The sequence below is a fragment of the Mauremys reevesii genome, linkage group 2, assembly GCF_016161935.1.
Source record: "Mauremys reevesii isolate NIE-2019 linkage group 2, ASM1616193v1, whole genome shotgun sequence".
Taxonomy (NCBI): domain Eukaryota; kingdom Metazoa; phylum Chordata; order Testudines; family Geoemydidae; genus Mauremys; species Mauremys reevesii.
This window is the reverse complement of record NC_052624.1, coordinates 196,535,832-196,563,132: the sequence shown is the minus strand read 5'-3', so window position 1 is coordinate 196,563,132 and position 27,301 is coordinate 196,535,832. Positions and strand designations below refer to the sequence as shown.

At 43.0% G+C, this 27,301-nt stretch overlaps 2 long non-coding RNA genes across 2 annotated transcripts in view; one reads left to right on the top strand and one right to left on the bottom strand.

The window, feature by feature from the left end:
• The window catches only part of LOC120399639, a 147,343-nt gene extending 120,991 nt beyond the window's left edge, over positions 1 to 26,352 (bottom strand). Inside the window, exon 1 of the long non-coding RNA XR_005595266.1 lies at positions 26,261 to 26,352. This is a non-coding gene — a long non-coding RNA (uncharacterized LOC120399639). The remainder of the gene's footprint in view (positions 1 to 26,260) is intronic.
• Positions 12,052 to 13,445, top strand: LOC120399637. The gene is made up of 3 exons (XR_005595265.1): positions 12,052 to 12,188; positions 12,470 to 12,509; positions 13,181 to 13,445. It is a non-coding gene; the product is annotated as an uncharacterized LOC120399637 (long non-coding RNA).
• Positions 26,353 to 27,301: the final 949 nt, after the last annotated feature.

Genomic DNA, 27,301 nt, shown 5'->3' with positions numbered 1-27,301 from the left:
CCCTATCTGACCCCCCCCCGCTTCTCACCCCCTGATGGCCCCCCCGGGACTCCTGCCCCATCCACCCCCTGTTCCCAGTCCCGAGCCCCGCCCAGGTCCCCTGCCTCATTCACCCTCCCCCACCCTCTCCCTGTCCCCTGACTGCCCCGGAACCCCTGCCCCTGACTGCCCCCCACTGTCCCATCCATCCCCCCTCCTTCCTGACAGCCCCCTGAGACCCCTGCCCCCATTCAACCCCCCTATTACCCACCCTCTGACCGCCCCGACCCCTATCCACACCCCTGTGCCCTGACCACCACCCCAAACTCCCCTGCCTTCTATCCAACCCCCTCCCCACTCCCTGCCCCCTTACTGCACTGCCTGGAGCACCAGTGGCTGATGACGCTACAGCTACGACACTCAGAGCACCAGGACAGGCAGCCCTGCTGCCCGGCTGCAGCCAGCTATGCCACCGCGCAGCACAGAGCACCGGGCCAGGCCACAGCTCTGCAGCTGTGCTGCCCAGCAGGAGCTCGCAGCCCCGCCGCCCAGAGCATTGTGCCTGCGGCATAGTGAGCTGAGGCTGCAGGGGAGGAGGAACAGTAGGGGAGTAGCCAGGGGCTAGCATCCCGGGCAAGGAGCTCAGGGGCCAGGCAGGAGGATCCCATGGGCCAGATGTGGCCCACGGGCTGTAGTTTGCCCACCTCTGGCATAGGGACTGCTTTTATGGGTGGCATGAGTTAACTCACTCATGGGGTGGTCACAATCTGTCACTTAGCAGCCCATTGTGATTTGTAGATCTTTGGGTGCAGGGAAGGTTATCATACACTGCATGTTCTAAGATCTTAACAGGAGAGGATATGGAAGAAAATGAGAAAATGTACATAGGGTTGTCACAGTTCCACAGTGTGTCCTGCCTCTAACCTTTACTATGCAGTCTCTCTGGGAGTGCATTCTTCTTAATACTAGGCCCTGGGCCTTCTCTTTTTAACTACGCTGATGGGAGAAGCTCTTCTGCTGGATTAGTAGCCTCTTCCCTGAAGTGCTATAGGAGTGCAGCTGCAGCATTTTAAGTGTAGACCTGCCCTTATTCATCTGTTTTCTAAGATGAGCAATCTCAGTCTTCTTAATCTCTCCCATATACCTAATTGTTTTTGTTGCCTTCCTCTGTACTTTTTCTAATTCTAACATCTTTTTTGAGATGGGGTAACCAGAACTGCACACAGTATTCAAGACGTGACTATAGGATGGATTTACATAGTGGCATTATGATATTTTCTGTTTTATTATCTACCCCTTCCTAATGGTTCCTAATATTCTAGAGCTTTTTTTGACTGCCACTGAACATTGAGCAGATGTTTACAGAGAACTATCCACAATGACTCCAAGATCTCTTTCTTGAGTGGTAACAGCTAATTTAAATCCCATCATATTGTCTGCAAAATTGGGATTATGTTTTCCAATGTGCATTACTTTGCACTTGTCAGCACTGAATTTAATTTGCCATTTTGTTGCCCAGTCACTCAGTTTTGTGAGATCCCCTTGTAACTCTACGCAGTCAACTTTGGACTAAACTATCTTCATACTCTAAGCTTGGTTCCCATGCCTTCCACTTCAGTGTGGTTCAAGGTAATTTAGGGATGTAAGATTATGCTGTTTTACAAATTTAATCCTGTTCTTCATCATCATGAAATATTTTTTATTACAGTAATGCTCAGGAGCTCAGGGTCATAGGCCCCTTGGGCAAGGCCCTAAACAAACACAGGTAAACACTTGAAATAACCTCCCGCCCCTCCCCCCATTGTTAAAGTAGGCAATGTTTTTTCTTTTCTATGTCATTTGGTGCCATGTTTGCAACAAGAGCCTGACTGAAGTGCAGTCCACAGGTGGTGTCATTCTTTTAATATTATTACACATCATATAAATATTTCTAGGCTTTCCTAGAAACACCTTCCTTAATGCTAAGATACCACTGTATACTATTTGTAAGTAGATGACTACATAGGAACATTTGATTTTGCCACACTGGATCAGACCTATGGTTCATTTATTCTAGCATATTTTTTCCATCAATTACCTATACCAGATGCTTTAGAGCAGTGGTTCTCAAACTTTTGTACTGGTGACCCCTTTCACATAGCAAGCCTCTGAGTGCGACCCTCCTTATAAATTAAAAACACTTTTTTATATATTTAACACCATTATAAATGCTGGAGGCAAAGTGGTGTTTAGGTTAGAGGCTGACAGCTTGCGACCCCCCACGTAATAACCTCGCAACCCCCTGAGGGGTCCCGACCCCCAGTTTCAGAACCCCTCCTTTAGAGGAAGATGTAAAACCCTTATATTAAGGCACATTTAGGCAGTGACATGCCCAAGTGGAGATTTTTTTCCCCTAAGCCCAGGCAGTTAGGGGTTGTTTTGTGTCCTGAAATGGTGGTTTCCATCCCTTATAAATGTTTATTCTAGCTAATGTATATATGAATATTGGTTCATGGCCTGGTTTTCAAAAGTGCTGAACATCCACATCCACACTTGACATCCACAGGATCTATCAGTGAGCAATACCTCTAAAAATCAAGCCCATAGCTGGCTGCTTCTTTTCTGAATCCTACTGGACTCAATGGATTGGGACAATGTGTTCTAGGGATTAATTAATTGTTTTGTAAAAAAGTTCTCTCGCTATTGTCAGTTTTTGTTTTGCTGCCTTTCAGCTTCACTGCATGGCCCCCTGAGGTAGTGTTATGAGAAAAGGTAAATAGGAGCATCTGCTGACTACCACTTCAGCATGATCGCCCAGAAAAACTTGTCAATTTGGCCTTGGATAACTAAATCATGTTACCTCTGTATTTGCACTATTCCCTAGAGAAAACTGCAAATTTAAAGGTAACATTGTTTAGTGATCTAAGGCAGTTGTAAAGCATCTGAAGGTGACCACTCTAGATTGCACAGCAAAATGTTTTGGGCTCCTGTTTTGAGTTCTCTTTTTCAGTAAGGATGTTTTTGAGAGAGCTAATCAATACTAGACCCTCTCACCTCCCACCCTCTAATAATCCAATTACACACAGAACTGTAGCATGAACCACCAGACTGAATTTTTTCCTTTTGAATTTACTCATTAGAGCTCTTCTCCCTAAGTAGAGTTTATCTTGCTCCCTAAATTTTAATTTATTAAGTATTTCACCTGAAAGCAATCGCCCTTGCAGTCAATTCCCAAAATAAAACAGCTGCCTTTTCAATTCAGACAGCCTATAAATGAAGAAATACACTAGGGAAACAGAATTATATACTCTTTTAGAAGGCAGAGACGTTTTACTGAGACATTCTGACATCAGTCAACCTGATCTGCATTATGAATAAGCTTGTTTTTGAACTGGGATAGGGACAAGGCAATTAGCATACATATTCCCAGCTCAATTGCTAAGTTTCTTATGCTTCATATCTTCTTTATTAATCCTTCTTCCTATACTAATTGACCTTTACATGGACTACTTGAGACCTATAAGCCCTTCAACCGATAGCATTTCTGGCCTTCAAATTTTCCTGAAGCATATATTTACACGACAGTTGTGGTTTTAGTGCAGGATAAAAGAGCACATCTTACAAGGATGAACTCTTAATAAATAATTCCTTCTGAGGCCTTAAGGTTCTGCCTTGCATTTCAATGACCTCTAAAATGAGAACATTTAAGGTAGTAGGGGTAAACAAGACAAATCCCATCACAGCAAAATAATCCAAGGAATAAGACCTGAAGTTAATGTTCACAGTATATGGTGTTTGCACAATTTAATTCTCCCTCAGGTATGCACATTGATGGGTCTTTGAAAAGGGGAGGAGGGGGGTATATGTTAGGCATAGGCTACATTCATCCCTAGTTTAGTGGACTTAGTCCAGGGATGAATTTTGGCCCATGGTTTTTGTTTCCTTTCAGCAAGATCTGACTGAGGGCGAACTTAACAAGCAGTATGAACACAGACGTATATGTCTGAAGAATCATTGGGTGGTAGAGTGAGAACGCGAAGAGTTCAATTCCTAGGTGCTTACAGTGACTTGTGGGCCTCAAGCAGACACTATTTCAGTTGGCAATGTGTGGAGCTGAAAAACATGGTTTAGGAAAAGGCAGGCTGATTCCTGAATGGTGTGGAGAGAGCAAACAAATAAAATGTGCCATCTTAGTGAAAAGGTCAGTGGTTACCAAGATGATAGAGCTACCTCACTTTCAACATTGCACTATAATGAAGTTCAATGAGACCATGGGCCAGGATTGGGGTGGGGCAGGCAGAGGCTGTGGCGTGGGCACTTGCTGAGACAGAACAGCTCACAGGAGTTTTGCACATCAGTCTTCACCTCTGGCTACCAAAAACTTTGTACCACCAAGTTCCAAGTCTTATGGTGACCCAAATGGCCAGCAAGTGGCATGTCATGGCACACATTCTTAACAATTCAAGTCTGGGCTGATCTTCTAGAATGTAGAGTCATTATCCATGATATAGTAGTAGACCATCATGCAAATGGAAACATGACCTGAACAGGGCATTGGAAGTATCAAGGGTCATACACATTTTGGCTGCTTGCGGGTCTTTTGAGAATAGAATCTGAATAAGGGACATCAAATCCTAGGCTGTGGTTTCATAAATAAAATTAGATTATCAAAGCACAGTATTCTGGAGAGCCAAGTCCAGTGCAGTGTATTCGTCCTTGCAGGAAAGGATGTCTGCTTTCCTGTTTCATGACCCAGGTGGCAGGTAATGATGAAATCAAACCTGGCAAAGAAAAGTGACCAACAGGACTAATGCTAATTAAAATTATAGCCTGTTTGAAGATATTTTAAATTCTTATGCTTGGTGAGGTCATGGACTGGGAACTGAATCGTCTCCAAAAGATGCCTTCATTCTTCAAATGCTCTTTTAATTGTGAGTACCTCCTTGTTCCAGAGTTCGTAGTTCTTTTCTACGGGGTTAATAATACACACAAGGATGGAATTGATTACAGAGGCCTGCATTTTGAGAAAGTATGCCATGTTTTGGTGGTGTCTGCATGCACAGAAACGGGAGCTGTAGTGAAGGCTTTCTTTAGCTGATTGAAGGCATACTGTACCTCCACCGATCAAGCAAAGTGAGCCTGTTTTTGAAGGAGCATGGTTATTAGTGCTACCAGTTGGGAGAATCCTTTAATGAAGCACTAATAAAAATTGGCAAATCCAAGGAACTACTGAATCCTCTTTATGTCCTTTGAGCTGCTCCACCCAGTGATGGCAAACAGTTCCTGTGGGTCCATTATTAGGCCCCTAGGGGACATGATCTAACCGAGGACCCCGAGCATGTCCTTATAGGATTTGTATTTCTCTGGTCTTGCATAATGGTGATTCTGGCAGAGTCCGTCAAGGACAAGGTGACTCTGTTACTCATGTGGCTTCTGGTTTTGGAGAAGACAAGAATATCATCTAAATAAATAAAAACAAATCTGGAAAATGTCATTCACAAAATGCTGAAGTGTAGTTGCAGCATTAAATAACTGGCTTAACTAAATACTCAAAATGCCCGTATCGACTGTGAAATGCCACCTTCCATTCATCTCCTTCTCTGATATGAGCCAGACTGTAGGCTCCATGAAGGTCCAGTTTAGAAAATCCCTGGCTTAGTGAAGTTTTTCAAAAAGTTCATTAATAAGTAGCAAAGGTTAGCGATTTTGAACTGTTACTCTATTTAGAACTTGGCAATCAACACATGGGTACAGTCTTTTTTTGTCACAAAAAAGATCGGAGCTCCTGCCAGAGAGGTAGAAGATGAATAAAGCCCTTCTCTAAATTCTCATAGAAGTATTCCTAGAATGCTGGAGTTCTGGTTCTGAGAGCGAGTAAATACAACTGAAGGGAATGTCAGTTCCTGCCTCTGATCAGGCAATTGTAAGTGAGATGAGGTTGCAAGACATCTGCCCTCTTTTTGTCAAAGACATCAGTGTAGTATTGATATTTCTCCAGAATACCCGAAGTGGATGAAGGGTAATGGAGAGGGCAGTAGACCCCTTCAAAAGCCCCGCTTCAGCTGCAGCATTTCGAGGGGATGCCGGCCTGACAACCAACCTTGGGAGACATGACTAGTGGCAGAATCTTGATGTACAGAGCACCACTAGAGGTGTAGGTAGTGGATGACCAGCCGAGAAATACCAAGAATGATGGGGGAGTGAGGGGCATGCATCAGAACAAATTGCAGAACCTCCCAGTGGCCCTGCAGTGTGGTCACAGACAACAGGGTCATCTGGTGAATAACTGGGCCAGAGAAGAGGGGGGGAATCTGTGAATAAATTTCACCAAATCAGGGATGCTCTTATGCCAATTACGAATGTTATGGGTCTCAGCAAACTTATGAAGTTGGTAGAGGCCCAAGTAGACCAGTGCCCTCAGCTTAACTTTTGTCATAACCAAAGAAAAAGTTGGAGGGTGGTATCTCACTGACTGACATGACCAGGGTACCAGTTGACAGAAGAGGCTTTCCTGACTGGTGCAGGACATGAGTGTTACTTGGGCATCCTTGGAAGTAGCGCCCAGGTTCCCCACAATATAAGCCTAAGGTTCATCGCTGGCTCCTTTCTGCATTAGCAAGGAAGGGTAGAACCTGGTTGGCCTATGGACTCCCTTTCTAGTTGGCATTTGGCCAGATGACCATCGATGCTGATGCACAGCCTGATCAGAGCATCTAGGTTGGATAGCAGATCTTCCCGTGCCAGCTCATTCTTGATTTCTTCATTCAAGCTGTGTCTGAAATGGAAGCACTATGCTGCTTCATTCCATCTAGTGCTGGCTGCTGAGTGCTGGGTAAACCTGGCAACTGGTGTATTCCCCTGGCGTAGGCTCTGAAGTATGCCCTCAGCAGAGCTGGTACCATTCAGGTCATTGGAAGCAATTGCCATGGCACAGGTGAACTCTTTAAGCCACCTCAGCAAGGGGCTGGAAGTCTCCAGAAGAGGGAAAGCCCAGGCCAGGGCCTTCTCAGTAAACAGGCTGAATAATGAACCCCACTTGGGCCTGGACACCAGGAAACAACAGAGGTCAACAGCTTCTCCCTCTGGCAAATGGTTCACCTGTTGGAAGTCTCAGTCTGATGGATCTGAGAAGTGTGCCGGACTTGGACTCACCTCCTAAAGCTTAAAAGCAGAAGAGGGCTTCTAGATGTTAGGGCAGAGAGAGTTTGGGTATAGCTAATACTAATATACAGAGGTTGGCTGCTAGGGAGCAGAACTAGAAATCAAGGCAAAGCAATGAAGCTCCCTGCTGAGTCTCTGGTCCCTGCTACCCAGTCCCTAACCCTGTTGCAAATCCTCTCTGCTCAGCCAACTAGCCAGACTCCATATCTCCTTTTTCATACCTGGCTGCCTCACGGCTCCTACTGACCCGAGAAGAGAAGTACTGCCAGAGCTGTGCTCAAATGAACCACCAGTAGTCCATTAAAGTGGAGCTTTTGCCGGTGAGCCATAGGAAGTTTTTCTGGGTGCTGCTCTTCTATAGCTCTATTTCTTCCTTACTCTTGTTCCTTCTGTACAACCTCCTATCACATTCTGGGATGCAGTCCAGACCAGTGAGGGATTGTGTCATCCACTGTCCTTTTCATGTTGGTTTCCAGCTGCATTCTCTCCTGCTCTCCAGCTGCATCCATTTTATGTTCACTTGTAAGATGGAGGGCCTGTTTCCTCCCGATGCCATAGATTCTGGGACCTCAGATGGATCTCAGGAAGCCACCTTCCTCCATGGGTTGTCACGGTCCATTAGGAGGTTTATTAACCTCTGGCTTTTTTCCAGCATAGACTATGTAGCAATCTGAGCTCAAGTCTCCTGGTTTTTGGTGCATTTGGTGTACGTTTGTTTGCTCATCTTGCATCTTTGGTTCTGTCTCTCTCACCCGAAATCAGCAAACAGAAAACATCGAGCTGTTTTTTCTTTGACTGTTCTCACTCTTTTCACTTAAAAATCACTTAAAACTATTTCACCAGTGCTTAAAGTGTAAATGTTAGTTAAAACGTCACTCTGTTTGTAAATCCTGACATGACTACACCACTAGCATATTCTGGGGTGCAATCCAGACCACTGAAGGGTTGTGTCACAACCTGCCTTGTAATCCTGGCTGCCTTAAATGCTCTGCTGCTGTGGCTCACAGCCTGGACATTTACAACCAACGTACAAACACACATCGAGTATCTCTGAGTTCAGAAGATCTGGCTCAACACTCGGATTTCAGCAGCTTGCTTGCTACACTTCAGCCACACTCTGGTATCTACCACTCTAGTATCTACTAGCCAAATGACTCCAACACACTCCCAGTCCTGTTTTTTCCTCACACCATGTGCTCTGCAATGTCCAACCCTTTTCTGGACCGTTCAGAGGAATAATAAGGCTCATTTGCACCTTTAAGAGACTCTGTCCAGCATGGCAGACTGTCTCTCAGTCAGATCTTTCATCTAGAAAGACAAGGGGAACCAACTCCCTGTACTTCTGTGGACGGTCCTGACTGAGAGACAGTCAGACCATGCTGGACAAAGAGTGATTGGTGAGAAATCACCTTAAATACAGGCTAGCAAGATAGAGTTTTGGACGTTTAGATGAAAGTTTTTCACTTTTATTTGCTGTAACTATCTCTACTTTTATTTCTTTTACTTGGCATCACTTAACCTATGTGCTGTTAATAAACTTGTTTCATTTTGATCTAAACCAACCCACTGCAGTATTTAAATTGAAGTGATTATTAATTCCAGTTCATGTGACAAGCTGTTAGGTATTGTCTTTTTTAAGGAGCAAACAAAGCTTATTATTCCTCTGAATAGGCCAGAAACGGACTGGACAATGCAGACCTCACAACTCTGAGAAAATTCATTGCACCCCAGAATGTACATCCACCCAGCAGGGTTCTCTGCCTACCAATGTCCCATACCAGCAATGTTTCTCACAGTGCCATTCCCCACTGTCCTTCCCTTTCCACAGCTGCCCACTACACCATCTCTCCCTTGTTCTCACCAGTGGCAAGCAAATGGAGGTTCTGAATGCTAATGTTGGGTTAACTGAGTATATCCATGATTTTCAATGACTGTTGACAGAAACTGCTTTTATAAAGGTAAAATAATTGAGCAATCTTAATGTGCAGTTTCAGGATACGTCAAAGGATCGAAACTGAGAAGCAGGCTTCTATAATCCTCTTTAATCCACTAGACAGACACACTAAAAGATGCATCCTTGTGCTGCCTTATCAGTGACCTCTGATTTATAGGCATTGTCTCCTGTATGGGCAAATAGTAGTTAGTTTCTCGAACACATTCATTTGCTTCCCCTGAGCAAAAAGACTGCTAGTTATGCAGAATAATTTGAAGATCTTTAAAAACAAAACAAAAACAATCTGCCTACTAATTTCTCTCACAATAGAGAATTTGATTTTCACCAGTGTCATAGACAGGAAAGGTCAACAAGATAATCTTTAACTACCTACCATTTCCCCTAGCCATCAACATTAAGATAATTGCTTATTGGTTTTAATGTTGTTTTTTAGAGGAAGTGTAGAAATCTAAATAATTTTGACCAGTGCTCCCAATCAAAGCCATTCAGGTTATGAGATAACAGGGGAATGAGGCAGAAAGAGAATTGTTAACCTCAAGTAAAGGCACTTCTCAACCACCTTTGTTTGTCACCTACAATGAAATATGGACGCTCAGAAGGGAAAGAAAGGAAAAGTTACTTATCTAATAGTAACTGGAGTTCCTTGAGATGAATGGTCTCTGTGAGTATTCTAATCTGGGCATGCATGTTCTCCAGGTGCCTGAGATCAGAAAATTTTCACTAGCAGTGTGATATGAGGGTCCTCACCCCTGCAGTGCCCCCTGGTGGCACAGTGCATTATTACCATTACATTTCTGCTTCAGCCAATGGACGGGGGGGAGGGGAGGGGGGAGAAAGAGGAGTTAGACGATCCAGGTCTCAGACTGGATTGTACTCTCCAGTAGGGGTCTTCAAAGCTGGAATTCATGGGATTACTGGATTTGGGGTGGAAAAAAATGACAAATATTACACTTAGAGGGAATGAGGGATCCTTCAAGGCAATATAAGCATGAATATAGTGTGGGGAAATGGAGGAGGAGTCCCAAAAACTATTAAGTAGTAACTGCCAAAACCTAACTACCTAAAAGATAAACTAGTTATAGAAAAGGGTCAATTCAAAGTGGAACACTAGCATAGCTGTGGACACTGGGGATTCCATCTCAGACCCCGAGCAGTAGAAAGGAACTGGAGAAGTGGACCTCCTCCCCTTATGCCCTCAGTTCAGAACATGAGGATGCACAGGATTCATGAATGGACCAACACACATTGCTAAAATTTTCCAGTCTCAGGCACACAGAACTCATATATACCCATAGTGGATTACTGCTAAGGACTACAACTTGAAGAACCACTCTTTGTGGTTGAGGAAATTGATTTTGTGGTATATGCCCACCTGGTTCTAATGGATGGTTCTAAAGGTTGTTACAAGGAGGGAGGAAGAAAAATTGTTCTTCTTAACCTCTGAGGATAGGACAAGAAGCAATGGGCTTAAACTGCAGCAGAGGAGGTTTAGGTTGGACATTAGGAAAAACTTCCTGTCAGAGTGGTTAAGCACTTGAATGAATTGCCTAGGGAGGTTGTGGAATCTCCATCATTGGAGATTTTTAAGAGCAGTGTAGACAAATACCTGTAAGGGATGGCCTACATAATACTTAGTCCTGCCATGAGTGCAGGGGCCTGGACTAGATGACCTCTTGAGGTCCCTTCCAGTCCTATGATTCTATGATCACAGCTCAATGATCCAGAGGAAGGCAAGCAAATTAAATTCAGTGGTCATGATTCTCATGTCACTTATGCTGATATACATCAAGAATAACTGAAGTCAATGGAATTACACCAGTGTAAAAGGAGTTACAGTGAGAAGGGAATCAAGGCTAAGTTTCCTTTCTTTCCCTGTTTAATGTATGTTTGTTTATATTCTGTTTAGAAAGAAAATCACACTAAATAGCCCATTGATGGTTGTGGCTAGATGGTACATGGATAGTAAAAGCATTCTACTATTTTTGCATGCTTTTGAAAAAATCACGAGGCTCAGAAATATTCAAAATTCATCTGATGCATTCTGCCCACCAATAAATAATTAAGTTTGTCTGTTACAAATCTCCAAGTTGTACTACCTTAAACTGGAGCTTTCGAAGCTTCTTTGATCAATACTATGAGCAAGACTGTGCGTGCTCCTGTACAGAAGTGCAAGGATGAGGTGATGATGGTGCAAGGAGCTTTGAGGCATTGATAGACAAATGTTCCTTGTGCACAGATCAACTGCCACTGCCTTGGTGACCCTGGAATGCTCTGCTTCATTTCCTCAATTTATGAGTAGGTACATGCATAAGGAGTAGAAAGGCTACTTTACCTCCCTATTGGGCACTGATGAGACTGCTGCTGGAATATTGTGTCCAGTCCCAGGGTCAACACTTCAAAAAGCATGTTGATAAATTGGAGACGGTTCAGACAAGAGCCATAAGAATGATTAAAGGTTCAGAAAATGTGCCTTATAGAGATAAAATAATAGATTGATAGACTCAAGGAGCTCAAAGAGAAGGTTGGGGTGACGTGATTACAGTCATTGAGTACCTAAATGGGGAGCAAATATTTAATAATGGACTCGTCAACCTAGCAGACAAAGTTGTAACATGATCCAATGGTAGAACTTGAAGCTTAGACAAGTTCAGACTGGAAATAAGGAGTACATTTTTGCCAGGGAGGGGTCATGGTGAGTTTTTCATCATTGGCAATTTTTAAATCAAGATTGGATGTTTTCCTAAAAGAGATGCTCTAGGAATTTTTCCGGGGACATTCTATGGCCTATGTTATATAACTCAGACTAGATTATTACAATAGCCCCTTCTGACCTTGGAATCTATTAACAAAAAGGATTCCATGGGCTGATGCTTCTACTTAAAGGGATGATGTAGTATATAGCAATTGGGTAATATCCCTTTAAACAATTGTAAGGCTTCTAGTGTGTTCAGTGTGTTCTATGTTTTAGAAACCAGCTAGAACTGTAGTATGTAGCAGATAGGTAGCTAGACCTTGCCTGTCTATCTACACTTAGTAAGCATGGTTATATGGGATCCAGCTGTGCCTGTGAGATTCTTTCACATTGCTGTTGTGTAAAGAGCAAAAGACACAAGAGGTGACACCCCAATAGTCATTGTATAATTCTTTGATACTGAAGCATCAAGAGACAAGCCCTGCTCTAAACCAGTCAAAACATTTCCCCCATTTTTTGTTTTCCTTTTTTATTCTGTTTTCATGGTGGGCCTTTTCCTTAGCATAAAGATACTGTATCATTACAAATTTAAAACGCTTACAGACAACATTATCTTAGCTTTATCATTAGAGCACACTCTAAAATAACACTATAGGCTTAAACTAATTTCCCTTATTTTTTTCCATATCTGATGTTCACTGAAGCATTCCATATGCACACTCTGAAGAACAGATGGATAACATTGTGAGTACAGTTCGTTGTATGGGTAAGAAATATGGCACCAAATAAAATTCTCCTTATGTCAACTCTGTTTGTTTTATTATGATGTATTTGTATTGCAGTAGCACCCAGGATTCCTAATCATCGACCAAGACCCTATTATGCTAGACACTGTTCAAACAGAATTAAACGATGGCCCCTGTCCCGAAATGGACTCAGCCCCAGGGTCCTTTGTTTTGTTCTATGCATTTTTTTTAGTTTCTAAGAACCACTAGTCCTGCAATTTTTTGAAGTGAACATTATGATGTCCTTAAACATGAACTTCCATATCAGCTCAGACCAGCAGTCCATCTAGTCCTGTATCGTGTCTCATAAAGTAGCTGGTATCAGCTGGCTCAGAGTATGGTTCAAGATGGCCTCCCATAGGCAGTTATTGAATAAATTACCCACAGGGAATAATTTACCCACTAGACCTCATTAAAGGTTGGTTTATGTCCCAAGCAGGAAGATTTATATCCCTTCCAAATCCTTCAGCTCACAAGCTCTCTGTTTGTCCAAAACACCAAGGCTGACTTCAAATACCTTGTTTTCAACCCTTTTATTATCATAGTCCAAATCTATTTTCAAAGCCCCCTATCTTTATTGTCACATACCTGTGGTATCTAATTTTCAAATTCTAATTTTTTTCCCTCCAGAATATTTGACAGTGTCTTCTGTTTCTCTCTGCATACTTTGGAGAATTGTTTGCATTTGCAATACGTGCAAGCACAACATCTGCCTCTGAGTGAGTTGCTGTGTTCACTACTCAATGAAGCAATGAAGCATTTGAAACGCAAGAACATCCCTCAGACGCTGTTGCAAGTTGATGATTCTTCATGCTCTAAATGTTGTATCTCTTGCATCCTGTGTCTATTAATCTTAAAATGACATGTTGCATGACTGTTTTTATCACTACTTAAAAAAAAGAGAAAGCAAAAACAAAGTCACCTGATTGGTTTTTTGTTTAATTAGATGCTTTTTTTGCCAAAAAAATAAGGTTCTCTATATTATGCTGTTTAGATTAGCATCTCACCATAAACTAAGGACATTTAACAGAAAGCTAGTTATGGTAAATCAACTTTCATATATATAACTTGAATTTACACAAATGCCCTGTGTCTCCTCTCTCCCCCTCTCTTTCTATCTGCCTTTGTGTCTGTTTGGGAAGCACTGGGTTTAGCAGACTGAACAATTGAGCAGATGTGAATGAAGTCCATAATAAATTCAGTGTGCAGGAGGCATGGAGCAAATCTACAATGGCACACTAGTCAATTCAAGACCCAATTAACAGAGAATATGCAATCTGGTCAGAACAATGGTGCAAATAAAATAGAGAGCCACTTATTTACAAAACACTATAAATTCCTAAAGGATTCCAAAACATTCTGAAGAAAAGACATTTTAAACCTAAATTTAAACAGTGGAGGTTTGAAAAGAAATAATGACACACAGAGTACACTCCAGCTAAATTATCAAGCTTTTGTATACGTTGGTAATTGACATATGCCATCTAAATGTATTACCATTAAATTATTTAGGTAGATTTTACTGTTTAAGGAGCTCACTGAAGTAAACTTTACTGTTTACTATTTGTGCAAATCACAAAATCCAGGTAGGCTTAATAAAGAAAAGTAGGTAGTAAGATATTTTGTAAAGCTATGCAGTTCTGTGCTAACCTGGATAAAATAATCAGGAGTTCTACTATGGAGTTTCCTTATGGGATTGACCATATTTTCCTTTTCAGACCTTAAATACAAACTAAATAGAGCTCTTTGCATCAAATATCAGCTTTGCAAAGGTTGCTATCAGCCAAAAAGAAAGAAAGAAAGAAAGAAAGAAAGAAAGAAAAAGAAAGAAAAAACCAGAGTACAAAGGAATCATCCTGTAAATATCTGTACTAGACCCCATATAAAATGAAATCAGGTTCCCATCACAAATTTTTAACATGCTGCAATTCACTAACACTACTGTTATTTCCTCTGTTCAGAAAGATTAAGACTAAATACAAAAGTACTTATGCAAGGTTTCATTTGAACAAGTTTTATATTTGTTTTAATCCTTAAAAAGATAGTAATTAAATCACTTATATTTGAAAGATCAGGATTTTAGAAAGCAAACCCCTTACAGGCCTGCCAACGGGGGCAGGGAGGGGGCAAAGGGGTCAATTACCCAGGGGCCTGGTGATTGAAAAGGGCCTGGATGGATGGGATAGATACGTATTTTTTTTAATCAAAATTAAGATTTAAAAAAAGAAATGTATCCGTTTCCTGCTGCTGTTGCTCTCTAGAGAGCGCCATCCCTCACTGTGACAGTAACAGTTTGCCAGAGCACTGCTGCACCCTGCTAGTCTGGCAGTCTGACAGAGCATCAGCAACAGCGGCCTGGGAACCACAGAGCTTGCTGCCTCCTCTGGCTGCTTGGGAGCTGCTGGGCCTGCTGTGCTGCTGTGGGGCTGAGGCCAGGGAGACTTTAAAGAGGAACAAGCGCCCTCTGCACTACCAGATTTCTTCTCCCAGGGCGGCAGCTCCACCAAACACAAGGCCTGACCCCTTATGTCTGTCAAAGAGCATCATGATGGTTTCTAAGAGAGAGGATGCATGAAGCATTTGCTAGGTTAAAACTTGCAATTTATTATACAAGAATATCGGTGATGGACTATTTTTTATTAATTCATTATCTTGTTTCCAAAGCAATATGAGGGCCATGTCTACACTGTAAACTTTGGTGGACGTAAGTTATGTGCAGCTTGTGTGTGCGCCTGCTTGTGCTGATGCTACATGTACTCACCAGAAGTGTTTGTGTGGCCACAAAGTGCGGTGCACCATGGCTTGGTATCCCAGTGTGCCGTGTGCCCCCTACCGGTAAAATACCTTATGTGGAATTTTTGCAATGCATTATGGAGCACACACAATTTGCAAGGGGGTGCAGCTGGGAACAATGGATAAAGTTCCTGTCATGCAACTTTTTCCATCCCTTAATGCCATTCTTAGCCCATAATTTTCACACCTTTTTTAAATCTCACAAACCTGCATATCACTAGTAGCTGTCTGTCATCTCTGACAGAAGGATAGAGCCTCACAGCTTTGCACTATTGTCATGAGCAAATGCAGGATGAATGATCCTCCAGAATTTGTGGCGCTACAGGAAGTACCACAACAGGGGACATGATGATTTCTTTGAGGACAGATTGCTACAGGACATAGCAAAAAAACCAATTCATGGTTGTTGGTAGCATTTATTAAGCAGCTGCAGATGGTGAAGCACTGCTTATGGGCCTGAGAACCAAGCACTGACTGGTGTGACTGCATCATAATGCAGATTTGGGACAATGAACAGTGACAGTAGAGCTTTCAGATGCGAAAGGCCACATTCCTGCATCTGTGTGCTGAGCTCATCCCCTCCAGCACACGGAGAGCAGAATGAAGGCTGCATTGACAGTTTAGAAGTGATTGGTGATTGCACTGTGGAAACTTGCAGCATTGGATTGCTATAGGTCAGTGGGAAATCATTTTGGTGTTAGAAACTTCTCAGTGGGGGGCTGCTATCATGTAACTGTATAGGGCAATTAATCATCTCCTGCTACACAGGACTCTGACTCTAGGCAATGTGTCAGGGTCAGGTGTTCCATGAATACAGAGTGGGCAACCCTCAAGACTACAACTACCAATAAAGCAGCAGGGCCACCAAGAGGATTCAGGGGGTCTGGGGCAAAGCAATTTTGGGGGCCCCTTCCATTAAAAAAAAGCTGCAATACTATATTCTCGTGGGGGCCCCTGTGGGGCCTGGGGAAAATTGCCCCATTTGCCGCTCCCCCCCCCCCCCCCAGACAGCCCTGTAAAGCAGATGGATGTATCATAGTTTCAGTGACAAGTGAAAATTAAATTTCAGAAATCCCTTATTCCCATACGAGTTTTAAATAAGACACACCTATTGACACTTCAGCTTTGGAGCACCTCTGCACAGCACTGCTCTCAAGCCACTGCCATGGTAAGCATGGCACACCAGGTGGGGAGAAATGAGGGGGGAACTGTTCGGTTGTAGGAAACATTAAAATTTCAGCCTCTGTTTCCATAGTTGCGAGTACAGGACACTGAGCACTGGCGCTATTTTCCTCAGGCAGTGGTGATTTTAGCTGATATCTCACTTCTGAGAACACTGGTGCTGCTGGCGTGGGCCGGTATGCTGCCTGGGCCGGTATGCTGCTAGTCTGTTACTGCAATGATGCCTGCCAAATTAATTGCAGAACAGCATGGGAAAGTTTCCTACTGTAGAGTAAGATATAAAGCAGCCGTCCCAAGAAACCTCTGGGAGAGGACTGCAGAGTTTTTTTATGAAAGTTTAATCGAGATGTCTCAGGAGGATACAAGGGACATACCTCTGTACATAAAACAAATGGCTCTGCAAGCCTCCTTCCCTTCCCTAACCATACGTGGGAATGAAAAGCAGCTAAATCCACCTCTGTTGTATGAGAAGAGATAGGTACAAGTAAAGCAATGCAAAGTAGATACCTGTGTCCTGAGTGCCATCGTCTCATTTAAACCTTTTAAGGGAGAATGCAGCATGCACATGTGTACCTGAGGTTCCTACCTACCCCTGGATTGGGCTTGTCTATGCTCAGCTGATGGGACTGGCTAAACTGCAGTGGAGTCTCAAAAATATCCTGGCCTGTGGCATAGCTGCATGTCCACCACACCACCACATGTACCCCCTCCTCCTCCTCACTGTTCACAACAGGGATCTCTGTTTCAGGCTCCAATGAGGTATCTGTGGTTGCTGATGGAGTCTCTGCCAAGTACGATACGCAACTCGTTGTAAAAGTGGCAGGCATGTGGCACGGCATCAGCTCAACTGTTGACCTCCCTGGCCTTGTGACATGCCTGGCACGGTTCCTTCATTTTCACACAGCTCTGCTGCTGATCCCTTTGTGTGAGGTCCCTTGTGAAGTCTTATAGTTGTCCAGGTTTCCACAAGTGGTCTGTAGTTGTGCCTGCACAAACTTTTCTCCCCACAGGCCCAGGAGAGCCAATGCCTCCTATTTTCTCCAGGCAGGAGTGCATGGAGAGCACATAGCCAGCGTGGTCAGCTGGGGAGTTGCACACAATAAGGGAGAGCTGCTAGGTGGGCTCACCAAGTTGGGCAATCAGGAAAAGGCCTTTCAAAAATATGCAGCGTCTTTAATGGGTGGTGGGCAGGGGCGGCTCTAGAGCCCAGCGGGGCAAGCACCCACCTGGGGCGGCCCTTTCCCAGGGGGGCGGCAGGCTGGGCCGGTGGACCTGCCGCAGTCATGCCTGCGGGAGGTCCACCGGAGCCTCGGGACGACCGGACCTGCCGCAGGCATGACTGCGGACGGTTCGCTGGTCTCAGACTGCGGCAGGTCAACCGGAGCCGCCGGACCCGCGAACCGTCCGCAGCCGCGGGAGGTCCAGCTGAGCCGCGCGATCAGCGGACCCTCCGCAGTCATGCCCGCGGCAGGTCCGCTGCTCCCGCGGCTCGGGGGCGCCTCCCGGGCATGATTGCTTGGGGCGGCCAAATTTGTAGAGCCGCCCCTGGTGGTGGGGGAGGGAGGTGGCTTCTGGTCTCCGTGAACCCTGGGCAGTGGAGTGACCAGAGTAGTCACTGTTGGGCATTGTGGGACAGTTGCTGGACGATTGTTTGGTTGACAAGAGTCTGCAGTGTCTACATTTGTGCTGCTTCCAACACAGTATGTCAGCCAGGGCTCAATGCTGCTCAGGAAGCTGGTATTACTGCATCGCTGTAACAGGCTCCTTACCTCAGCGAGAAAGAAATTTCTGTGTAGACACATGAACAAATAAGTTGACTCAAGGTAATTTATGATGCTAACCTAACTTTGTAGTGTAGACCAGGCCTAGTACTTAAATTAGGGGCAATTCTATTTTGGATTAGGCAAACTGGTTTCTCCCCTTCTCCTCCACCCTATCCCTGAAGTTTGAATGGGTTTACAACTAAACACAAAATTAACCTTTGGATGAGTGCTTTTTTTCTAATTGCAACCAGGCTATGCTAAGATACCATGAGAATGCAGTAGAAATATCACAAGAATAGCCTATTTTTCAGCCCTGGGAGACTCAAATGATTCAGATAAAACTTCCATTCCAAACTAAACCCAAATTCTGAATCTTTGAAGGTTTTTCTGTCCCTACTTGTGATTCTGTCTGTACGTTCTGGAAGTCTGCATTAAAAACATCAGATTCCCTAAAATCAACTTTGAACGTTCTGATAGGGAATTCTTTAAAATTCACAACTGTAAAGTGGAAGACACTATGGGTTTCTATGTTGGAGAACAACTGGGTGCGATCTCTGCTTGAAACAGTTTTTTTTTGTTTTTTTTTTAAAAGAGGAACTCCTTGTTTGATCTTTACTTCAACTGAGTTATCTGAATCTAAGCCATTATTGCCCTGATTCTAAGACCAGTCTGTCTTTCTATTGACTTGTATGGGCTTTGGATCAGGTCCTTTATTATCCGTGTTATTGGTGGAAGAATTTATATCTTGTTTTAGGAAAAATAAATACAGTAAAGCACAGTGGGAAATTTCACAATTACACAAAGCTGTGATGTGATGAAGTGACACATGCAGTTTAACTTGAACGAGTTTGAAAATATGCATCTCATTTAAAGATAGTGAGAGAGGGTTAGGGCTGGATCCACAAAGAGATTTAAGTGCAAAAATCCAAAATTTAGATCCTCAGCACTGCCCACCCCCAGCTATTGCCAACCCTGTAGGAGCCTAAATTTGCATGTAAAACCCCCAAAGTACTGATATTTCTGCCGCCGGTCATACGCAGCTGCCTAAATCCTGACACCCAGGAGCCTAGTTGACACTTAATCCCCAGCAGGATACTCAGATTAGTGGTCTCCCACCTATTTCACCTGGGGTGCCCAATTCGGTAAGAGTGGTCTGAGAACACCAACTGGACTGGGCCTCAGACAAAGCACAGGAGGGTGGTGCTGTCTGTCTGATAACCATTAGTCCAGTGGTTAGAGCACTAACCTAGGATGTGAGGGAGACCGTTTCAAACTCTTCCTGAGGTGGGTTCAAATCCCTGCTTTATACCTCCCACCTCTCAGGTAAGTGCTCCAACAACCGGGATATGGCATATTCGGGGGGGGTTCTCAATCTCTTGTCTGCTGTCAAAGCTGTTCCACTTTGGATAAATAAATAGCCATTGGAACATGGACTGGAACTTGGTTTTCTCCCAGCCCAGGTGAGTGCCCTAGCCACTGGGTTGTAAAGTCACTCTTGCTCTCTCTGGCCTGTGATTACGTATTTCATACAAAGTGGAACAGCTTCAACAGGAGAGGCAAGTGAGAGACATCCACCACAGAATACCCCATATCTCAGTGTTCACGGTGGAGGGAGACCTCGATTCAAATCCCTGCTCCACGTGAGGCAGACGGGGGGAATTGAACCGGGGTCTCCTACAGCCCTGAGTGAGTTCTCTAACTAGGCTAACAGGAATGTCCATTTTTTAGCCAGCTCTATTTACAACACATTCACTTTCTTTCTTCTACTGCTTTAATCAACATGGTGACAAAAAGCAACTAATGTTGTCAAGCAAAGCACTGGTTTCCCCAGTGGAAATTGTAAAGAAGTAGACCCTTCAACTCCTCTCAGTTTAAATAGGAACGACAACAGATTAAAGAATTGTATAGGCCAAAATGGTCCTGGGAAAAAAAATACTGGCTCTCTGATATTCACAGTTATTTTTTCCTTTTGTTCCATTTGTGTTTGAATTACTAGTATACTGAAAAAGCCACAAACTCGACTCAAAACCTTGGCATTAGCAGCCCAGGTTTGCAGATTGCTTCCCAAGTAGTTCAGGATAGATTAATGTAAATACACACTGCCTTCTGCTGCAGAATCAGTACTACAATAGGAAACAGGCTCCCAAAATGTTTATATCAAAAATAGAATGGGATAGAAAGTATCATAATAAAATTGCCCCAGGAAGTAGGTGTGCAGGGTAAATCATGTGCTGTTCAAACACTAATTCTTGTTTTGCTTTCCATGCATGCATAAAAAAGGACAAACCAAAAGAAACAGACATCATCTTAGATTAGCCCAACATAAATGAAAGAAAGAAAGAAAGCCGAAAATTGGTAGAAGAGTTGATTTCACTACATATTTATGGTAATAGGGTATTTGACTTTTGAATGCTTCATAAACCTTGTTATGTTCAGTGCTATTTGAGGTAGTAAAACAGCTGGAACTCTGCCAGAAGCTTTAATTGGAATCAGCTTAGCAGGGGCTGACAAGGTTTCCTAGTGTTTAGTTTCAAACTTATTATAAAAATGCAAAATGATGTGCTATTTATTTTCTATTCCTCTTTGGTGTGTGCCCATAAAGGTGAGACATAGCAGTGCTAGAAAATAGATTTTTTTTCTTGTATGCCCCAGGCCAGTGCTTTAAAGAGGGTAACATGGGTATTGTCTCTTATAATTAGAAATCGCTTTGCTTTAGATGCTGCAAAGATTATCATGGAATTCTTTCCCTATGCACATCTTGGTGATTGATTATACAAAGATGTCAGATGGCCATACCACTGCCCATGGCAGCAATAAGTGACTATGCTGTGAGATCAGAATTTAGCACTGAAGAAGCCACCATATGGATAACTTGATTGCATCTCTTGCATCCAGAAAGTGAGATAGGATGGAACAGATTAGAGCTTCCAGCCACATAGGACAAGAAAGTTGTTATTTTAGATCCCAGACCCACCAGCTGATCCACACAGGTGGACCCTAACGCCAGGATTTGACCACATGGAACAGCTTGCAGATCAGGGCTTGACTTTGTAACTCATTAAAAGTTTCAGCTCAGGACTAAGGAAGAGGAAGGCTTCACTTATGATCTATAAATACAATTTAACAGTCTAAAACTGTCTCCTTCCCTGAGCTTCTCAGAATATCGGCATAATTTCTTGGAATTCTATATCTGATACATTTAGGTCATACAAAAATGTAACTGATACAGAAAAGTGACTTCCACACAGGCTGTTAAGATAGGAATGAATCCCAGGTCCATGTTATATTATCAAGGGGCCAAATGTAGTCAAGAAAGTCATGTCTAACAGAAATAAAATTCTCAAACTTTTAATAGAAAAGTTTTACCTTGGGAAACAGAAATTCCCTGGAAAATGCCACCTCACCTGTAAAACTATTTTTGGTAGGATATTTACTCTCAATCATAGACTATACCACAACTATTCCCATTGAGTGAAATACAGTTAGCTCAGAACTTTCCTATTTAAATAGTTAAAATGCAGATCGTATTTTGAAGAGTCCCCTGGTCACCACTTGTATGGAGATGGTAGTCTGGCATATGATAACTGGGTTGCATAAAATAGCCCAGACATACTCATTTCTCTAGAGTCCACAAATTACTTTGGCAGCCCAACTTCTAACCAGAGTCCCCAACATTGCAAACACTTGAATTCAATCAGAGTATTCAGATGTGTAAGTGTTTGTAGGATCAGGGCCATATGTACTCAATTTGGTACATGTGAAATCACACAGTTTACTATTTTATAATTCGCTTTACCTAAAAGTCCAGTCATTCTGTATTCCAGCTGTTGCCCTCTTCAATTTCACACTAAGATTACTAATTTTCTATATTTAGTTGTATTTAAGGAATGTTGTCCTGCAGTAAAATTAAAAAAATCTGCTGAATTAAACTGTCCCCTGCCTTAATAAATTAATAAGTGAATTAGCTATACTCTGGGTGAATCTTAATCTAAATCCTGAAATAGGCAGCTCGTATCAATAAGAGCATTATTTGGAAAAACTGTGAAGCAGTCAGCAAAAATAGAAGAAATGCTTCTAACTCTTCTAATGGTAAAATAAAAGAAGGAGCAGGGCCACCCAGAGGATTCAGGGGGCCTGGAGTCTTCGGTGGTGGGGGCCTCCCGCTTCGGCAGTAATTCAGCGGCGGGGGGTCCTTCCGCTCCGGGACCCGCCACCAAAGTGCCCTGAAGACCTGCGGCGGGGGCCCCCCAGCCGCCGAAGACCCAGAGCAGAAGAAGCTCCAGGGGCCCGGGCCCTGTGAGAGTTTTCTGGGACCCCTGGAGCGAGTGAAGGACCCCACTCCAGGGGCCCCGAAATACTCTTGTGGGGGCCCCTGAAGGACCCGGGGCCTGGGGCAAATTGCTCCACTTGCCCCCCCTCCCAGGTAGCCCTGGGAAGGAGAAAAGTTGGTCCAGAAAATGGTAGGTTGCTAATTTCTGTCGTATTCTTGTTACCCTTTAAACTCCCCTCACAAACTAAAATATTTTTCTTCAGCTCTTTGGACTGACACTGGTGGCAAAAAGTAAACATGGATTATAAAAAAAACCAAGAATCACTAGCCTTCAAGGTTCCAGTAGAAAATTGGTCAATAAGCAGCAATTGAGAACCAAGGTCTGTTTATGCTCAATTTATCTTCCTTGGTGCAAAGGCTTTCTGCCTCCCCACTGCAGAGGGGGAACTGTGAGAGTAGCTGACATAACTGGGCCAGTTGCTTTTTATTTCTAGTATGCTGTGTGGAATACTTGAAAGCAAGCCTCTGTGCTCAGTAATTTTGCTGATAAAACTCAATATCTTCCACAATTCTGGTCATAGTTCATTCAGGAAAACACTCCTTAACATCAAGTGAAAATAGGAAGCAACACAAGTTGTATCAGTAACCAATTCAATATTACAGCACATTGTATCATCCTTCAAGTGTTTACGTGTGCTCTAATAGAACTGCTGTTCCAACATTTTTTTAAACTAAGACCTCAATACTGCAGTGGAATTTCCCATATTAACATGGCAGAAATAGTAACCTTTGAAGGGAACTGCAACTGTTAGGTAGGATTATTCAGAGACACAAAACATACTCCCAACATTCTGCCAACAATGCCCAAGCTGACAAGGGACAAACAAAGCTGAACAGTGTCAACTGATTGACCAGTGGACAAGAGATTAGCAAAAACAAAACATCTAGTGACTACCAAGGAGGCAGTAGGCAAAGTCAAACAACAACAGCTGAACAAATGGCAAACTGACCAGATAACAGGAATCAAGTGGGGTGTTAAAATAAAGTTAAAAAACTTACAAAGGTATTGAGAAGGCAGACACAGCATAATTTTGTACTCCATATATATTGAAAAGAAAATGTTTTTCAGTCTTAATTTTTTTTAAAGAGGTGAGTGCACAATGGATGTCCCTTCGTAAATTTCTCTCAACCCTTACTGATTTCCCAGAGCTTGTTCAACTAAATGCAATGACGTTTTTGCTTACTTACCTCTCACCAGGCACTTTGAATACATGCTATGCAAACATGAGTGATGATAAACATTTCCTCTCTGCAACCACCTTTCTGAGATAAGGAAGGAAAAATACAATACTTTTTATGGCACCAATACTGAAGTGCCACAAGTGGAAAACATGATACAGTGGAAGCATTGGTTTAAATAATCCATATGATGGACCTGTTTTTATCCAGATAACCAGGTGAGGGGAACTTTCATGTTCTAAGGTCAGTCCATTCTTTTGAATACACAGACATATGGTTGCACCAAGCACAACTTAAAAAGTAGTGCCTGTAGCATAGAATGCAATAAATTGGGCCATTCAAAAATCAAAAATCACTCATGCATGCACTTTCTCTCTCTGAAGGGAAAGATTGAGTGCTGGAAGATCCTTCTTTTTATAGTAGAACCTCAAAGATACAAACACCAGAGTTATGGACCGACCCATCAACCGGACATCATGTGGAAGTCATCAGGCAGCAGCAGAGAAAAAAAAACAGCAAATACCGTACTGCAGGGGTTCTCAATCTCTCTCTTTCGGAAGCCCCTCTTCAACATACTATAAAAACTCCAGGGACCAGCAGGGCAGCGGGGGGGCCTCAGAGCCTTAGTCCTGGTGGGCTCCAGACTTCAAGCATGATGGGGGTGGGACTGCAGCCACAGGGTGAGGGGGGTCAGGGCTTTAGACCCAGGGGGAGCACTAGAGCTCAATGCTTCAGCCCTGCAGTTCTGTTCCAGGCTTAGCCTCACAGGGGGCGCTGGGGCTTTAGCTACTGCGGGAGTGCTGGTTTCAGCCTCAGTGCTCCCCCTGTAGCTAAAGCCCTGATCCCTGGCTTGCCCACAGCTGAAACCCGGAGTGGAGTCATGAGAAGCCAAGCCTCAGTGCCCTCCGTGGAGCTGAAACTGGGAACGGAGCCATAGGGCTGAAGCCCTGAGCTCTGGCACTCTCTGCGAGGCTGAAACCTGGAGTGGAGTCACGGGGTTGAAGTCCTGAACTGACCCAATAGCTGCAGCCCCAACCCCATCACTGAACAAGAGGTTACGGACTTCAGAGTTACAAACAACCTCCATTCCTGAAGTGTCCAAAACGCTGAGGTTCTACTGTATTAGGAGCAGAGACACTACCAAGCTCATTTTGGAAGAGGAAATACTCAGACAAGGATAAAGTGGGAAATATTAGAAAACTTTCCCTTTTTAAAGAGATTTTGATTAAAGTGATATAAAGAAACTTGATACAAATTTGATAGTAAACTTGTATAACTTTTTTTAGTCTGTGTCTAGACATACGTTTGGTCAGTGAGGGACATAGACTAGGATAAAAAACATTGTTTGAGGAGGTTGGTGAGATTAGTGTCGCACGAAGACAGGTTTATATTTGTCACGGACTGTTTAGCACAATTCACGGGGCTCGCCATCAACACTAAAATGTTTACAGACACAGGAAACAGCTGTTGCCAGTGATTCTGAGGTATATTCTTCAGTCATAAACCTGATCACTATTGATTACATCTTTCTCCCTTGCTACCACACCCTCAGTATTTTCTCTACACATCTCACTCTTTATTTCAGCCAAAGCCTTTCAGCTTCCACAAACTGTCAAACATCACTGAGTCACTCGACAAAACTGTGTGCATCTGTAACCTTTTTTATACCAATTTTCCATCACAAAATTAGCTACATCACCCCCCATGACCAGCACTACTTACCCTAGTTTTGGTTTCTGATCTCTTCCTATCCTACACTTACCAGTTTCATAAGAACCTTTCTTCTGGGTTTTAAAGTTTCCACATAGCCCAGTGTAGGACAATTCATATAGCCATCAAAACTGATGAAGTAATTCACTTAGCTAACATACATACATTTGGTCCCCTACACTTGACTCGGCAACAATTATTAAGTTTTACTAGCCATGGTTTGGCTTCTTAGTGATATCACACATTGCCCCTTCCTTAAGCCAAGGTTTGCTTTATAGAATTTTGCATTTTCCTTACTATAAGGAAATGGAACTACTAGCCTGATATTACTTATTTCTGGTCCAAATTTTCCTTAAAATATTGTGAGTCAGTAACTACCTGGATGGGAGGTAGTCCGCATATGACAGGAAACTGATCACTACCAGTGTATATGTTTGTGTGTGTGTGTGTGGGGGGGGGGGGGGACGACAGAGAGGGAGTGTTATGTGAATGAATGAGAGTGTTGTATTTTTTAAGAACTAGCAGACTTCCTATTATATTTTAAAATAATTTAGAAACATTGATATTTCATTGGGATTATTTTAACTAAATAGCATGATAAAAGACCTAAAGCTTTTTCTTTAAGAGGACTTCAATATTTTTAATGAGTTTGGTTTCTCAGAAAAAAAGTAATTAAGAGATTACTTAATGCTGTAATATGCAAACCAGAGAGCAAGGGTACAATGTATTGTTTTAGGTATTACTTAAAGGTACCTTGTACTGTTCACAAATTGGATTGCAGAGTTGCTTATACACCACTGCAGGCAAAGAACACTAGAAAACTGTTGATATCCTCCTTGTAGTTTAGACCTGTTTGTAATGGAGCACAGTAGGAAGCTGGGGCCTTTTATATATGGGACTGAATTGTGAACTTTGACCCTAAACTCCATGGTCCTCTGGGAAATGTAGTTGACTGACTGAGTGGATATTTTGTTGCAGGTATTTTGTTTGCTTGTGGCTGGTTAAATAAAACAATATGGCTTACAGAGGCCAGGCTATTAGAATCTTTTCCATGGTATATTAATGTCATTTATAGATATGATTTTTATTTAATTTTTACAGCTGTCTTTACTGGCAAAAGCCCCAGTGTAGATGCAGCTTATTTTGCTCTTGTTTGACGGTATAACTTATTTAGCTTGTATAAGCTATGCCAGGAAAAAGCACTCTTTTGCCAGTATAAGATGCAGCTACAGCAGAAGGGTTTGCTGGTATAAGTTATACTGGCAAACCTTTTCTAGTGCAGACTAAGCCTGGGATAATTTTTTGTATGAAAGCAGGGTGATGAGTTACCTGGACTATCTGCAGCCTGTGAGAATTCAGTAAGAATATTTTTTTTTAAACAGAGAGGAAAATGTTAATGCTTTTGAAGGGGGAGTAAAGTAAAGGGGAAATAATCTCCTTCTGTAAAGAGGGACTGATTTGAATTGTCATGATATGATATGTTTTAACAAGGTAGGGTGAAATTTCTGATTAAGCCAGAATGAAGCCATCTTTTTTGGACCAGAAATATTAATGTTCATTTATCATGACATACCAGCAGAATGGAACACAGCCACAAGGATGGATTTGCATATCTGTGAGGGCTTCATATACAGAAGTGGGTGGGGGAGGGCTGCAAGAGCTAATCAATTTTCTTTTTCCTCACAGGACAGCCAAATGAGTGACAAGGGCATATGGAGAAACCTCACCTTCTCCTCTACCCCAGCCTATCAAGGCATGATACTACCACGTGGGGAGCAGGGGAAGGCTCCAGGG